This window comes from Macaca thibetana, chromosome 5 (assembly GCF_024542745.1).
Source record: "Macaca thibetana thibetana isolate TM-01 chromosome 5, ASM2454274v1, whole genome shotgun sequence".
Lineage (NCBI taxonomy): Eukaryota > Metazoa > Chordata > Mammalia > Primates > Cercopithecidae > Macaca > Macaca thibetana.
Window position 1 is genome coordinate 15,749,179 of NC_065582.1, and position 14,125 is coordinate 15,763,303.

Consider the following 14,125-nt stretch of genomic DNA (forward strand, 5'->3'; position numbering starts at 1 on the left):
AGTAAATCGCAAACTATACAGCATTTTAGACCAAACAGACCTAACATGCATATACAGAATATGAGACCCAACGAAAGCAAAATAATCATTCTTCTCAAGAGCATATGAAACATTTTCTATAACTGATCACAGCCTAGTCACAAAACAAGTCCTAACAAATTTAAGAAGACTAAAAACATTCTAAGGACTTTGATCACGATGGAATGAAACTAGAAATCAATAATAGAAAGAAAATGGGAAAATTCACAAATACAGGGAAATTAAATATACTATTAAATAATACTGGGTCAAAGAAGAAGTCAAAACAGAAATTATAAAATATCTCAAGACAAACAATAATAAAAACACAGTATACCCAAATATATAGGATGCAGTAAAAGTAGAGTAAGAGAAGTGTTTATAGCAATAAATGGATTAAGAAGAAGAAAGAGGGAGGACATGGCGGCTCACGCCTATAATCCTAGCACTTTGGGGGGCTGAGGCGGGCGGATCATGAGTTCAAGAGATAGGGACCATCCTGGCCAACATGGTGAAACCCCGTCTCTACTAAACATACAAAACTTAGCTGAGCATGGTGGTGCACACCTGTAGTTCCATCTACTCGAGAAGCTAAGGCATGAGAATCACTTGAACCTAGAAGGCAGAGGTTGCAGTGAGCCAAGATCATTGTGCCACTGCACTCCAGCCTGGTGACAGAGCCAGACTCTGTCAAAAAAAAGACAGAAAGATTTCAATAAACAACCTAACTTTACACCTCAAGGAACTAGAAAAAGAACAAACTAAATTCAAAATTGGCAGAAGGAAGAAAATAATAAACATTAGATCAGAAATAAATGAAATAGAAAATTGAAAAACAATTTTAAAAATTGACAAAACTAAAAGTTCCTCTTTTGAAAAGACAAACTAAATCAGCAAATCTTTGGCTAGACTTTAAAAATAGAAGACTCAAATAAAAGCAGAAATCAAAGAGGAGACAACTAATCCCACAGATATAAAAAGTATCATAAGGGACTATTATGAACAATTACATGCCATCAAACTGGACAATCTAAAAAAAAAAAAAAAAAAAGGATAAATTCCTAGAAAACTATAACTTACCAAGACTGAATCAAGAAGAAATAGAATGCCTGAATAGACAATAACAAAAAAGGAGATTGAAGGAATAATCAAAAATTCCCACAAAGAAAAGCCAAGAGCCAGACACATTCTAGCAAACATTTAAAGAAAAATTAATACAAAACCTTCTTAAATATATCTTTAAAAAAAAAGAAGAGGGAACACTTCCAAAGACCTTCTGAGGCTTGCATCACCCTGACACCAAAGCCAGATAAACAAACTACAAGAAAACTACAGTCTAATATATTTGATGAAGATAGATGCAAAAATCCTCAACAAAATGTTAGCAAACCAAACACAACAGCACACTAAAAGAATCACAGACCATGACCAAGTAGGATTTTTCTTTGTGATACAAGGATGGTTCAACACATGACAACCAACCAATGTGATATACTGCATTAATAGAATGAAGGATAAAACTCACATGGGCATCTCCACAGATGCAGAAAAAGCACTTGACAAAATTAGATACTCTCTCATGATAAAAACTTTCAATAAATTCGGTATGGAAGAACCTTATAGCAAATTAGGTAAAGAAAGAACAAAATAAAGTCCATTTATGAGAGGCCCACAGCTAACATACTTAAAGGTAAAAAAACTGAAAGCTTTCCCCATAAGATCAGGAACAAGGCAAGGAGAGGCTACTTTAGCCTGTCCTATTCAGTGTAGTATTTTAAGTCCTAGCCAGAATAACTAGGTAAGAAAAAGAAATTAAAAACATCCAAATCAAAAGAGAAGAAGTAAAATGATTCACATGTTTGCAGATGACATGATCTTGTATGTAGAAAACCTTAGGGACCCCAACAAAAATGTGAGAATAAACAAATTTGGCTTTAAAAAAGAAGGAAATCCTTCCATTTGCAACAACATGGATGAACGTGAAGGACATTGTGCTAAGTGAAATAAGCTAAACACAAAAAGACAAATATTGTATTATCTCAATATATGTGAAATCTAAAATAGTCAAATACAAGCAGAGAATAGAATGGTGTTTGTAAGGGAATTTGGGGAGAACAAAATGGGGAGAACAAAATGGGGAGCTGTTGTTCAAAGGGTACAAAGCTTCAGTTATGCAAAATAAATAAGATCTGGAGGTACAACCCAGTGTCTGCGATTAGCAATATTGCATTCTTAAAATTTTGCTAAGAAGTTAGATCTAATGTTAAGTGCTCATATCACAAAAGGTGAAAAAAAGATGGGTAGAAGGAAACTTTTCAAGGTGTTGGCATTGATTTCTTGTACTAATAATGGTTGGATGGTTTCACCATATCTACTTATCTCCAAACAGAAATTGTATACAATAAATGTCTATAGCTTTCTGTATGTCAATCAGATCTCAATAAACAGGTTAAAAAATGAAGCAGTGCCAGATCCCTGCACACACACCTCTAATAATAGTCCCTTTGTATATAAAGCACCCCAAATTTTCCCCTTCTGAGTGTGTTATCTACTTAAGGGCCTGGACTACAAAATTCAAGTTTTCACTTTTCACCCAAAGTTTTCCCTTCTCACACAGAATTTTGTCCTTCAGTTAGCAGATTTAAGAAGAGAATTTCAGAAATTACCTTTAAATACTACATTCTTATCTATACCTGGTGTTACCAGCTCTACCTAATTCATTTCATCTTCTTTCTTACCATGAAATTATAGAAACAAAAAGGTTAAATTACTGTAAAACACCTGATGAAAACATATTGTCAGCATGAAATAATTATCATTTAATAAACTGCATCTTTCGAACAATTTTCGTCACTTTTTGATCTTCGTGTATTAATAAGTTAATACATGTAAATCATAACCAGAAGGGAAAATCAAAACATTCCATTTACCAAGTAATGATGAAAAATAGAATGTGTGTGATTTAGTTAACTTAAAATATTATGGAAAGCAACAAATAACAGAAATGGTATCTGGGATAAATTTCCTGGACCTAGACAAGGATGTTTGGTGATATCTCAGGCTCTTCAAAACCTTTGCACATGCCATTTCTTCAAGCTTGAAGAGATACAGAGCAACTCCTTCCCTCTTCCATTCTCCATCTGGCTAATACCCCTCGGCATCCTGCTTAAATGTCACAACCTCAAATAAGTCTTAGATCCCAAACTAATTAATCCCCCCCATTAATTTTCTCTAATAGACCCAGTTCTTTTCCTTCTTCGTACTTATCATAATAAAGAACCAAAATCTGTGCCTAGGGACCAAAATAGCACTCTACCTGAAAAGCAACACTCACCCTTGTCATTTCTCAGCTTTATTTCAGAATGAGCTGGGTTACTACCTGGGGTCCCAAAACGACCTATATCCCAATGGCCTAGAAACAGAAGGAATACACTCATTCCCACTCTTGATGCTGATTCTTCACTTTAATAAGCAACCACCATTGTCACTCAAGATGTTTTGCAGTCATCGGTCCCAAACTGCTGGCTGGCCAAGTAGAAAAGGTGAACAGGGGAAAAAAAGGCAAGAAATTCAAAATATCTACGCCTTTCACAGAAAGAGTAAATTGGTACAATTATTTTGGAAAACTTATTGACGATACCTAGTAAAAGCTGACATACATAGGGCCTATGAAACAGGAACACGACTCTGAAGAATGTACACAACAGAAAAACATATACGTGAACCAAAAGATTTGAACGAACTGAGACTTTAAACAAAATGATTCATTTTTTTAAAAAACTACCCCAAAAGTAATAGCATGGAATTTATTTCTAAATGACTAAATTTCTTGCATGGAGTGGGGCTTTCATTAGATTTTCAAAGGAGATTTTTCCCAAAGAAGAGTCGTAAGTAGGTATATAAAGGATTAAGAAGCTTTGCTAGAAGGAGATAGGCTTCTGAACTATAAAAGTCTAGTCAGCCAGTAAGGTGAAACTCAATAAGTTACATAAAAACATCTACCACAACTGTCCATGGACACTTCATAGAAGAAAAGTAATACATAACAATACCTTGAGTAATGAACCCTTTGAAAATGAAGCTCCTTTAAAATGAAGTAATTACATAAAATGAAAACAGAACAATTCATAAATCAAGTGAAGCTGGGTGTTTTCCTTCAATTCGTATTCCCCAGCTGTCCAGGATACAAATCATCCCTTTACATACCTTTTCTCTATCTTTAAATAAGGACAGGTAAAAAGGCTAGCAATTTACAAAATCCTAAATTTAGTAAGCTTCCTACTTTAAGCCCCTAGCCACTCACTTCCATAGCTATTTCCCCAGGGTAGAGCAACTGCTCCCTCTCTTTATGAACCTTTCTGTTTCTAGTCAGTTCTCCTTTATCAACATGGTAGGGAAGAGCTTATTGAATATACTTTTATAGACTTGTGCATGCACATTTTAGTCACCTTTTTCCAGCCAATCAATTACTTCAACTAAACATTTACATTTTTAGTCAGAGATAATTTTAGGTACTGTCAAATGGGAGATAACTAGAAAAAGAGAGTCATCCTGAAATCACATTATACAAAACACTGGCCAAGAAGGTAAATCCTCTTTAGTATCCTTTAGGATGACTGAGGGTGGATGGACACATGGAAGTCTAAAAGAGATTTCCCAAGATCAGCCTTGACCTTCCTGAAAAACACGAAGTGAGGACTACTCTGGCCTTAACTGCAAAAAATGTATTCTTGGATTTTGCCACTGGCCAATATAGTAGGTCTGAGCTTCTTTCAGGTTCCAGACCCATCTATTTTAACACAATTCTTCTAGGGATACCTTCTTCTCATTACGACATCGTGTAACTTTAACGCAAATTCTATGTCTTTCCAGACTTCCTTTAGTCCTTCCAGATGAATATTCCATTTTCCCAGTGCAAGTAATTTTGTTTTATGCAACACCTTATGATATTTTCTCACCTTTCCTTTTTCTGACATCTTGGAAAACATTTCAGTGTCTCTTACATGATTTTTACCTCTGGTAATGAAATTTCTGACAACAAAGTATGTCTCTCTTCAGTACCAGCAGAATAAATATTTTGAAGAGTAATACAAGTAGAGCTTGTGAAGGACGTAAGTGATAGGAGACAGAAAAATAAAGGGATTTAAAATTGGGATTATTACAGAATAAAATTACAGCTACTGCTCTACATCCTCTTAAAGGATTTTACTAAGTCTATTATAAAATTCAAACGCCCTAAAAACAAGACATTAAAAGAAGACAATCTATTACTTATGTACATTTTAACACCTTACTTTCATTAATGAAAAATACTTTTAAAAATTTAACATTTTCAACTTACAGCACTGATCAAAGGAAGGAAAAAAGGAGATACCACTCAGCTTGTAGCATAGATTCAATAATAAAGCTCTTTTCTTTCTACGAGTCAGATCTGCGCAACTGAACTTGTGGGAGAGGTTGTGAAAATGGTGTACTCTAGCAGTTTAAGATTTTCAACATCTCTCAATCTCAATGCTGTTAGAGGTCATTAAAACAGTGCCTCCCAATAGAATGTCACTGGACCAGAGTGATTTTTGTTTAGAATGTAGCAACTACACTGACTTTGTTAATAGTCAATGGCTAAGAGTTTGTGACATAGCACATAACGCTCGATTATTATCTAAAAACACGTATCAAAAACAGAAAAGATGAGAAAAAAAAGTTTATGAAACTGCAAAAGATACTAGGGAAATAATTCTCTAAGAGATAGGAGAGAGGTCTCAGAAAGACAAAGCACTGAGAACGCTGGGTGGGAGTGGGGAGGAGTAAGAGACAAGAGTTCAATGGGACTGCCGTGTTCACATACAAAATTAAAAGGTCTGCAGATAATTTGGGGGGGAAAAAAGCGCCATAATTCCAGAGTAAAAGAGAGTAACAATTTCAAGACTAACTTCTTATAGTGAGGGAAAAATCTGTAGCCTTCAATAAAGGTAGAGAAATATTTGAAAAGCTGGGAAAATGCAAACAAGGAAAACACGAACTGCTGTCTTGTCCTCCTTATAGTCAGGAGCCGGATGTATCCTCACCCCAGAGGATCCAATAGGAATCAGTAACCCTGTAACTTTCCAACTCTAAGTCACAACCTAATTCTGATAGGATGAGCTGCCAGGATACTTCCCACTTCGTTGTGACTAAAAGCTCACAGTAGTTGGGTATATAAGCAAGGCTCCCCTCCCGCCACTTGATTTAAAAGAATGAAAAGGCGGACCCAGTCATTCGTCCCCGCCCAGGGTCTCTATAAGGGCGGCGGAGAGAGGCGACCTCTGCCCAATAAAGGGCGCAGCCTTGCCGTCTCCTCGGGGCTCACCCAGCAGCCTCCAGCAAAGAAGCCGGTTTCAAAGGCCCAGCACGACAGGGACAGGAGGAGGGAGCGTATGCAACCATTGACAGTCACCAGAGTCCAGCCTCCCGCAACGAGTTGCTACAGCCAGGCGCCTGCGCCCAGACACGCTTGTCGCGCCGACCGTTTGTATCTGGAATTGTGGGTTCCTGCCCGCCACGCACCGCGGCAAGACCTTCAAAGCTGCGGGCTTCTCTGCGCTTCAGGATTCCTCGCTGCAGATTCCACACCGCGTTCGTCAAGACTCCTGTGAAAAGCGACTCTGCTGAGAGCCTTCTCAATGGCCAGTCCAATTCTAACTTGCAGCTGAGAAGTTTTTCTGATCTTGATGGTCAGAGGGGCTCGTGCTGCGAAGTGAGGAAGAAGGAATCTATAGCGAATTGTAAACAACGGAAATAAAAATGCGTCTCCGTTAAGAGTTGGAGCCTAACGTCACTTCCGGCAACAATAGGAAACGTCAAAACTAGGGCAGTCGGCAGTTCTGGCTCCTGCAGCTGGAGGTGCCCTGAGTTCTGAGGGTCGTAGTGCTGTTTCTGGTATTCTCATTGCGGTCACCTCCACCGGTGTGGACAAGTAAAGTTTGAACCGGCTTCTCCATGGCCTGGGCACCAGTTCCCGGCTGAACCATTTTCTTTTTGGCTAAAAGCCCCCGCCCAGAGGCCGATTCGTCGCGGCGGCGGTGGAGATCGCAGGTCGCTCAGGTACAGGAGTCAACCTAGATATTTCAGATCTCTTGCCCTTTCCCTGTTCACCTTCACTTTTCTCGAAAATAAAGACAACCAGTGCTTGCCAGTTGGCCGAAACTGGCCGACCAGCAAGAGTTTGGGACCAATGACAGTGCAAAGCATCTTGAGTGACAGCGGTCGTGGCTCATTAAAGTGAGGAATCAGTGTCAAGAGGCGGGACTGGGTGTGTTCCTTCTGTTTCTAGGCCATTGGGGTGTAGTTCGGTTTAGGACTCCAAGTAGTAACCCAGTGTCGTTGTGAAATAAACCTGAGAAATGACAAGGGTTACTTTCTTCAGGTCAAAGTATTGGTTTTCGGGTCGAGTGTTATTTTGGCTCCTAGACACAGTTTTTGGTTCTTTACTACTTTCCAGTAATAATGAATGCAAATACAAGTATAGTTAGGATCACGATGGATTGCTAGCTGCTGCAGTAGTCAAACTTTGGTTATATAAAACTTGACAAGCTTTTGTTTGAGTCTCAGCAATTGTGTTCTAATCTCTTAGTAGGTTCTCAACGAATAATATTTATTTGGCAAAATTACATAAATTGATCCCATTCCTCGGTCATTTAATTTTTTTACTTTTATTTTTAGGTTCTGTATGAATTTACAAATAAAATAATTGATTCTACTTGTTTTACAAGTAAAATATTCATTTTCAAGGGTCCTAGGTGTATATCCCCAAATGACTATATCATGATTTTTATTACTGCAAAGTGAAGACAATTTATGTTTTCTATTTCAGCTTTCCTTTTCCTTCTTTTAATGTTTGAAGTAATATATTTCTGAGGTAGGAGCTCTACACGCTCTTCAACTCTACCCTTCACGAAAATGATATACGAAATAGAGTAGGTTTCAGAAAAAAGAATAGATAAGTTGTATTATTTTTTTTCATATTTTGTCAGAAATTCATCTTTAGCCAGTTAACCTGACAATATGTCTGATGAGGTACTTCATTAGTTGTCTTGCTGGATAACAAATTACCCTCAAATTTACCCCAGCTTAAAACAACAAATATTATCTGTTTCTGTACGTCAGGAATCAGGGTGCATTTGTAACTTCATTTAATAATAAGTTAGAGCAAATTAACTAATATTACTTGGGGCCCTTGGATCAATTGAAATACTTCCATCCACAAAATATTATAACTTCTAGATAATACAAAATGATTATAATTTATTACATATGACCACTTTAATGGGGAATGTGTGTTTACTGTTGCTGGGTTAAAAGATATTTTCCTCATTTTACAATATAAAAACATTGAATTACCAAATCTTTAATCACAGAGTGTTGAAATTAGTGATTCAAATTTGTAACTTTGTGGTTTATTGTTTAACCAACTGCTCTTGTGCCACTAATTTTTTCCTCATTTTGATTCAAATTTGGAAACTGACACTATTCCATTGACTGACCCATGATAATGCATCAAAATCATTAATACTAAAGTCTAAGAATTATGCATTTAAATTGTGTTTCTTTTTCTTGAATTATTTTACTTAAATAATTTTTTAAGCAATTTAAATGAAATACATCTATTTCTGGACATTTATGTTCACTATTTCTTTTTCGTTTTGCTCTCATTGTTTTGTTTTTCTGACAAATTTCTTGACATAGCTCTCTAATAAACTGAAACATTTTTGGCTGACTTGAATAAATTTGTATCGTATTTGGGGCAAGTACTTTTTTTGAGACAGATTTTTATTCTGTTGCCTAGGATAGAGTGCAGTGGTGTGAAGAAGACTCACTGCAGCCTTGACCTTCCAGGTTCAAGCAATTCTCCCTCCCACATCAGCCTTCAGAGTACCTGGGACCACAGGCACACGCCATCACGTGTGGTTAATTTTTTAAAATTTTTGTCTGACTGTGCTGCCCAGGCTGGTCTTGAAGTCCTGATCTCAAGCGATCCTCCTTTCACAGCCTCCCAAGGTTCTGGAATCAGGTGTGAGCCACTGTGCTGAGTCTGGGGCAAGTACTTTACAGCAATATAGAGATAAAAATATTTGTGGTTTGGAGTTTAGGCAATAGCTTTAGGGAGTTTAACTCTGTAGTCAGCAGTTAGTGTATTTTTCAAGAATAGATTGCATAAGATTCATAAGCTATTTGAATTAAGGAACCAGATTTTAGCAAGTAAGCCATGCATGGAGAGACCTTATGTGGAGTAGCGATTTGTGGAAGTCATGAATATAGGGAAAAAAGAGATGGAAAGGACAGATGTTAAATACACACACATACACACAATCATCTCTTCTTTTATTTATTTATTTTCAGAGTTTTTTCCCCTCACTTTATTTTACAGGGTCACAGAATTGTTTTTTCCAATTTTTAAATGGTAGTAAAATATACGTAACATGAAATTTACCATCTTAACCAGTCTAAGTGTGCGGTTTAATGGTGTTAATTACGTTGATAATGTTGTGCCACCATCATTTTATTTTCACAGGATCACATAATTGTTTTTTCCAATTTTTAAATTATAGTAATATATACATAACGTAAAATTTACCATCTTAACCAGCGGAAGTATACAGTTCAATGGTATTAATTACGTTGATAATGTTGTGCCACCATACTCTTTTTGTAAAACTGAAACTCTATACCTATTAAACAATAATTCCCCTCCCCCATTCCCAGGCCCTAGCAATCATCGTTCTACCTTTTATTTCTGGTTTTGGAAAACGGAAATGTTTGTATTCATATTACTGGAAAGTGGTAAAGAACCAAAACCTTATATATATGGGCATATCCAGTATTTGACTTTTTTTGACTGGCTTATTTAACTTGGCATAATGTCCTCAAGGTTCATCTCTGTTGTAGGGTATGCCAGAATTTCTTTTCTTTTTAAGGTTACATAACATTCCCTTATATGTGTCGGCCACATTTTGCTTATCCATTCATCTGTTAATGGACATCTGGGTTGCTTCCATGTTTTAGCTGTTGTGAATAATGCTGCTATGAATATGGGTGTACAAATATCTTTTCCAGACCCTGCTTTCGATTCTTTTGGATATATACCTGAAAGTGGAATTGCTAGATCACATGGTAATTCTGTTTTTAATTTTTTTTTTTTAGGAAGCTCCATATTGTTTCCGCAGAGGCTGTAGCATACGTATTACATTCACATTAACAATACATAAGGGTTCCCATTTCTCCACATCCTTGCCAACACTTATTTTTTTTTTTATAGTAACTATCTTAATGGATATAAGGTGGTATCTTGTTGTACTTTTGATTTGTATTTCGCTAATGATTAGTGATGTTGAGTGTATTTTCCTGTGCTTATTGGACGTTTGTATATTTTCTTTGGAAAAATGTCTTTTCAAGTCCTTTATCCATTTTTGAATCATGTTTTTGTTATTGTTGAGTTATGAGTTATCTGTAAATTATAGATATTAGATTTTATCAGATACATGATTTTAAAATATTTTCTCTCATTCGGTGAGTTGCCTTTTTACTCTATTAATACTGTCTTTTGATGCACAATTTTTAGTTTTCATGATGTTCAGTTGGTCTATTTCCAACTTGTGCATTTCAAAATCATTGCCAAATTCAGTGCTGTAAGCCTTTTGCCCTGTTTTTATTTCCAAGAGTGTTATATCTTTATGTCTTACATTTAAGTCTTTGATCCATTTTGAGTTTATTTTCATAGATAGTGTTGGGTAAGGTTCCAACCTCATTCTTTCAAATGTGGATATGTTTCTCAGCACCATTTGTTGAAAAGATTGTCCTTTCCCCCATTAAATCATCTTGACACCCTAGTCAAAAATCTTTTGACCGTATATGTGATGGTTTATTTCTGGATTCTGTGTTCTATTTCATTGGTCTGTATGTCTGTTTTTATGCCAATACCATACTGTTTTGGTTACTGTAGCTTTGTAATAAGTTTTGAAATCGGAAAGTGTGTCTTCCAGCTTTGTTTTTCTTTTTCAAGTTTGGTTTGACTATTAGAAGTCCCTTGAGATTCCATGTGGATTTTAAATTTATTTTTCTATTAATGCAAAAAACATCATTAGAATTTTGGCAGGAACTACATTGAATCTATAGATAACTTTGGGTGGTATTACCATCTTAATAATAATAAATCTTCCAATCTGTAATCACAGGATGTGCTTCCGTTTATTTGTCTTCTTTCACTTCTTTCACTAGTGTTTTGTAGCTTTCATTCCAGAAGACTTTTACCTACTTGGTTAATTCCTAAGTATTTTATTCTTTTTGATGCTATTGTAATTGGTATTATTTTCTTAATTTGCTTTTCAGATTGTTCATTGTAAGTGTAAAGAAGTACAACTTATTTCTGCATTTTGACTTTGTATCTTTCTACTTTGCTGAACATATTTATTAGTTCTAAGTTTTTGGTAGAATCCTTAGGGTAACTATAAAAGATTTTACTGCTTTCTTTCCAATTTGGATGTCTTTTACTTTTTTTCTTGTCTAATTACTCTCAGAACCATGGAATTTTATAGCTAAAAAAGATCTTAGGGAACACCAGTTTCAAAACCCTTATTTTACAGGAGAGGAAACTGAGACTTCAAAATTTTAGTGACTTGCCTGATGCTCACTTCTAGCTAAGGAAGGAGACTGAGTCAAATTCATGTTTTCTTTCCATATGTCTCTTTTCACTATTAAATGTTTTCTCATCTCATTTATCACCTTCCCCCTATTTCTGGCTGCCTTCAATATTCATTTAATTTAATACCTTGTTTTATTTGTATAAAAGCAACTCAGTGAGAATTATGACTTTTATTTTGTTTTTTAATTCCATAGCACTCATAGCAATGGCCTTTGTGGTTAGTGGGCAGGCGAGTGTGTGTATACTGAGAAGGTGGGTTAGGATATGCTGTGCTACCATGACTACAGCTGATTATAGGCACGTGGAGTAAATAGTAATGCAATTAAGTAAGAACCATATAATTAAAAATAATGCTAGTGAGAAGTATGATACATTTATTTTATTTAAAATTTCAAATAATTGGACAATGGAACGTTTCTTGAAAAACAAACCAAAGAAATTGAATAAGCCTAAAATTCTTAGATTTTTGGTTGCATTTAAATAACACATCTTAATATTTACATTTGTTTAGTTGCCATTTTCGTAACACTTATTATAGAATAAAATTAAAGAACAGGAAAAAAACCTTCAGGAAACAAAGTAATATTGTAAATCTTTTTGAATTAAAAAAACCCTGCAAATGGTATGCCTTTTAGTAACAAAAACTGCTCTTGCAGGACCAGATCTTTAAATTTAATGAGTGGGGGCTTTTTATGTGTTTAATGTACCTTGTGACCTCTTAGTACTTAGCTATTTCCCTTTTCTCCTTAGAAAGACCTCCTTGTGGACTTACCCTTCCTTCATTTCTCTACATTTGTTGCCTTTAAATTTTAGGGATGTGATTGGTTATCAGGTTTTTTTTCTTTTTTAAAAAATTTCTCTACCCACTCTGTTCTAAACTTCTTTGGTGGTCTATTCTTTTGGAAGTGAAGAAATAAATGCTAGTCTCCTGATTTGATTCAAAATGTCTCAGAACATATTTTCTCATAGACTCTCCCATGTTCCTATGCCATTGAATAATATTACATGATATCGGTTAAAGGTTTTTAAAACCTAAAGTAACCAAAAATAGAGTTGCTACTTTTTACTTGAAAAGCATTGAACATTTTTAAAAACATATAGGTGGATTTCCTTATCTTTAGAATTTGTGTTTTAGAGATAACTATTTTAGTACACACTTTAAACCTTCATCTGAGACAGGACATTTATTTATAAATTCCAGTATTTAGATAACTAAGAAATACTGAAGAAAAATGACCATTTATAATGTGTATTTAAATGAGGCTTTCATATGTCAGTCGTTACATACCAATGATTTAACACCGTTTCCTCAGTAAAAGCTTTATGGAATTGGTTTGCTTCAAACAAAAGATCTTAAAGCAGAATGCTTTTTTGAGACCTCCGGACTCCTTTCTATTCTTGCCATCTTTTCCTGTGTAGATTTTATATGCTCAAATAGTATATAAACCATTCTTCATTATTTATCGTCTACACAGCATGTGCCATTTGAGTGCTTAGTGCCATGAAATTATTAAAAGCAGTAGTTACCTTTTTCTTAATAAATACTACCTTATTTGGTGTTTAACTTGTTATATAGAGATAGTTTGATTAAAGCTACTTAATATTTTACAGATAGACTTTATATTAGGTACAACAGCTATTAATAAAATTTGTATTTTAGTCTTTTTAGAAATAGGCTACTATTTTAAAAAGGAAACAAAACATGATAGTCAAAAATACCATGTCTTTTAGAAAGGTCGCGATCTTCTAGAAGTTAAAAAGTATAGAAAACTATTATTCTTATAAATTTTAATAAATGTGTAATCTGTATAATTATTTCTAGTTAATCCATAGTTTGTACTGCTTTTAAGTGGAAGCTCTTTTTTGCTGTTGTAAGACTCGTTTAGACTAAAACTACTTCTTAAAAACAAAAATCCAAAATTATGTCAGAACAATATAGCTGTTTCAGAAACTACATACTGCTTTACCAATTAAAAGATGCTTTTATATACATTTTCTTAGTTAAGGCTCACAGTCACCCTGTAAAATAGATAGGAATGATTTCTCCCATTTCACAGGAAACAAAAGGTCGGAATCTTGTTTGAAATACCTAAGGTCATACAGCAAGTTACAGCGTAATTGGAGCTCCACCTTTAAATTCATCCTCCCCAGTAGTGGTGTCAAAAAACTTCTACATTACTGTAAAGCAGACATTATAGTATATAGCCCACTTTAGAGATTTCAGTTTTATTTATTTATGCTGAAATTAGCATAATAAAACTGAAAGTAGACAAATTAATTTTTAAAAAACCAAAAGATTTACACGCCACTACACTCCAGCCTGTTGACAGAGGGAGACTCCGTCTCAAAAAATCAAAACAAAACAAAAATCCGAAAGATCTAAATACATTTAGATTTTTTAAAAATTGGCTTTGTCAGCCAGGCACGGTGGCT

General features: G+C 35.2%; 2 protein-coding genes across 10 annotated transcripts in view; one reads left to right on the forward strand and one right to left on the reverse strand.

The window, feature by feature from the left end:
* The window catches only part of CEP44 (centrosomal protein 44), a 45,964-nt gene extending 39,176 nt beyond the window's left edge, over window positions 1–6,788 (reverse strand). For 3 of the 7 annotated variants that reach the window (XM_050792479.1, XM_050792478.1, XM_050792471.1), the window contains exon 1: window positions 6,365–6,592. The gene's annotated coding sequence lies outside the window, so the exon portion shown is untranslated. The other 4 variants (XM_050792472.1, XM_050792475.1, XM_050792476.1 and 1 more) reach the window with 4 other exon arrangements.
* A 223-nt stretch (window positions 6,789–7,011) lies between these two features.
* Window positions 7,012–14,125, forward strand: part of FBXO8 (F-box protein 8) — a 55,205-nt gene continuing 48,091 nt past the window's right edge. Inside the window, exon 1 of one of the 3 annotated variants that reach the window (XM_050792480.1) lies at window positions 7,012–7,098. The gene's annotated coding sequence lies outside the window, so the exon portion shown is untranslated. Of the gene's footprint in view, window positions 7,099–10,142; window positions 10,165–14,125 lie in introns of those variants that run through there. The other 2 variants (XM_050792481.1, XM_050792482.1) reach the window with 2 other exon arrangements.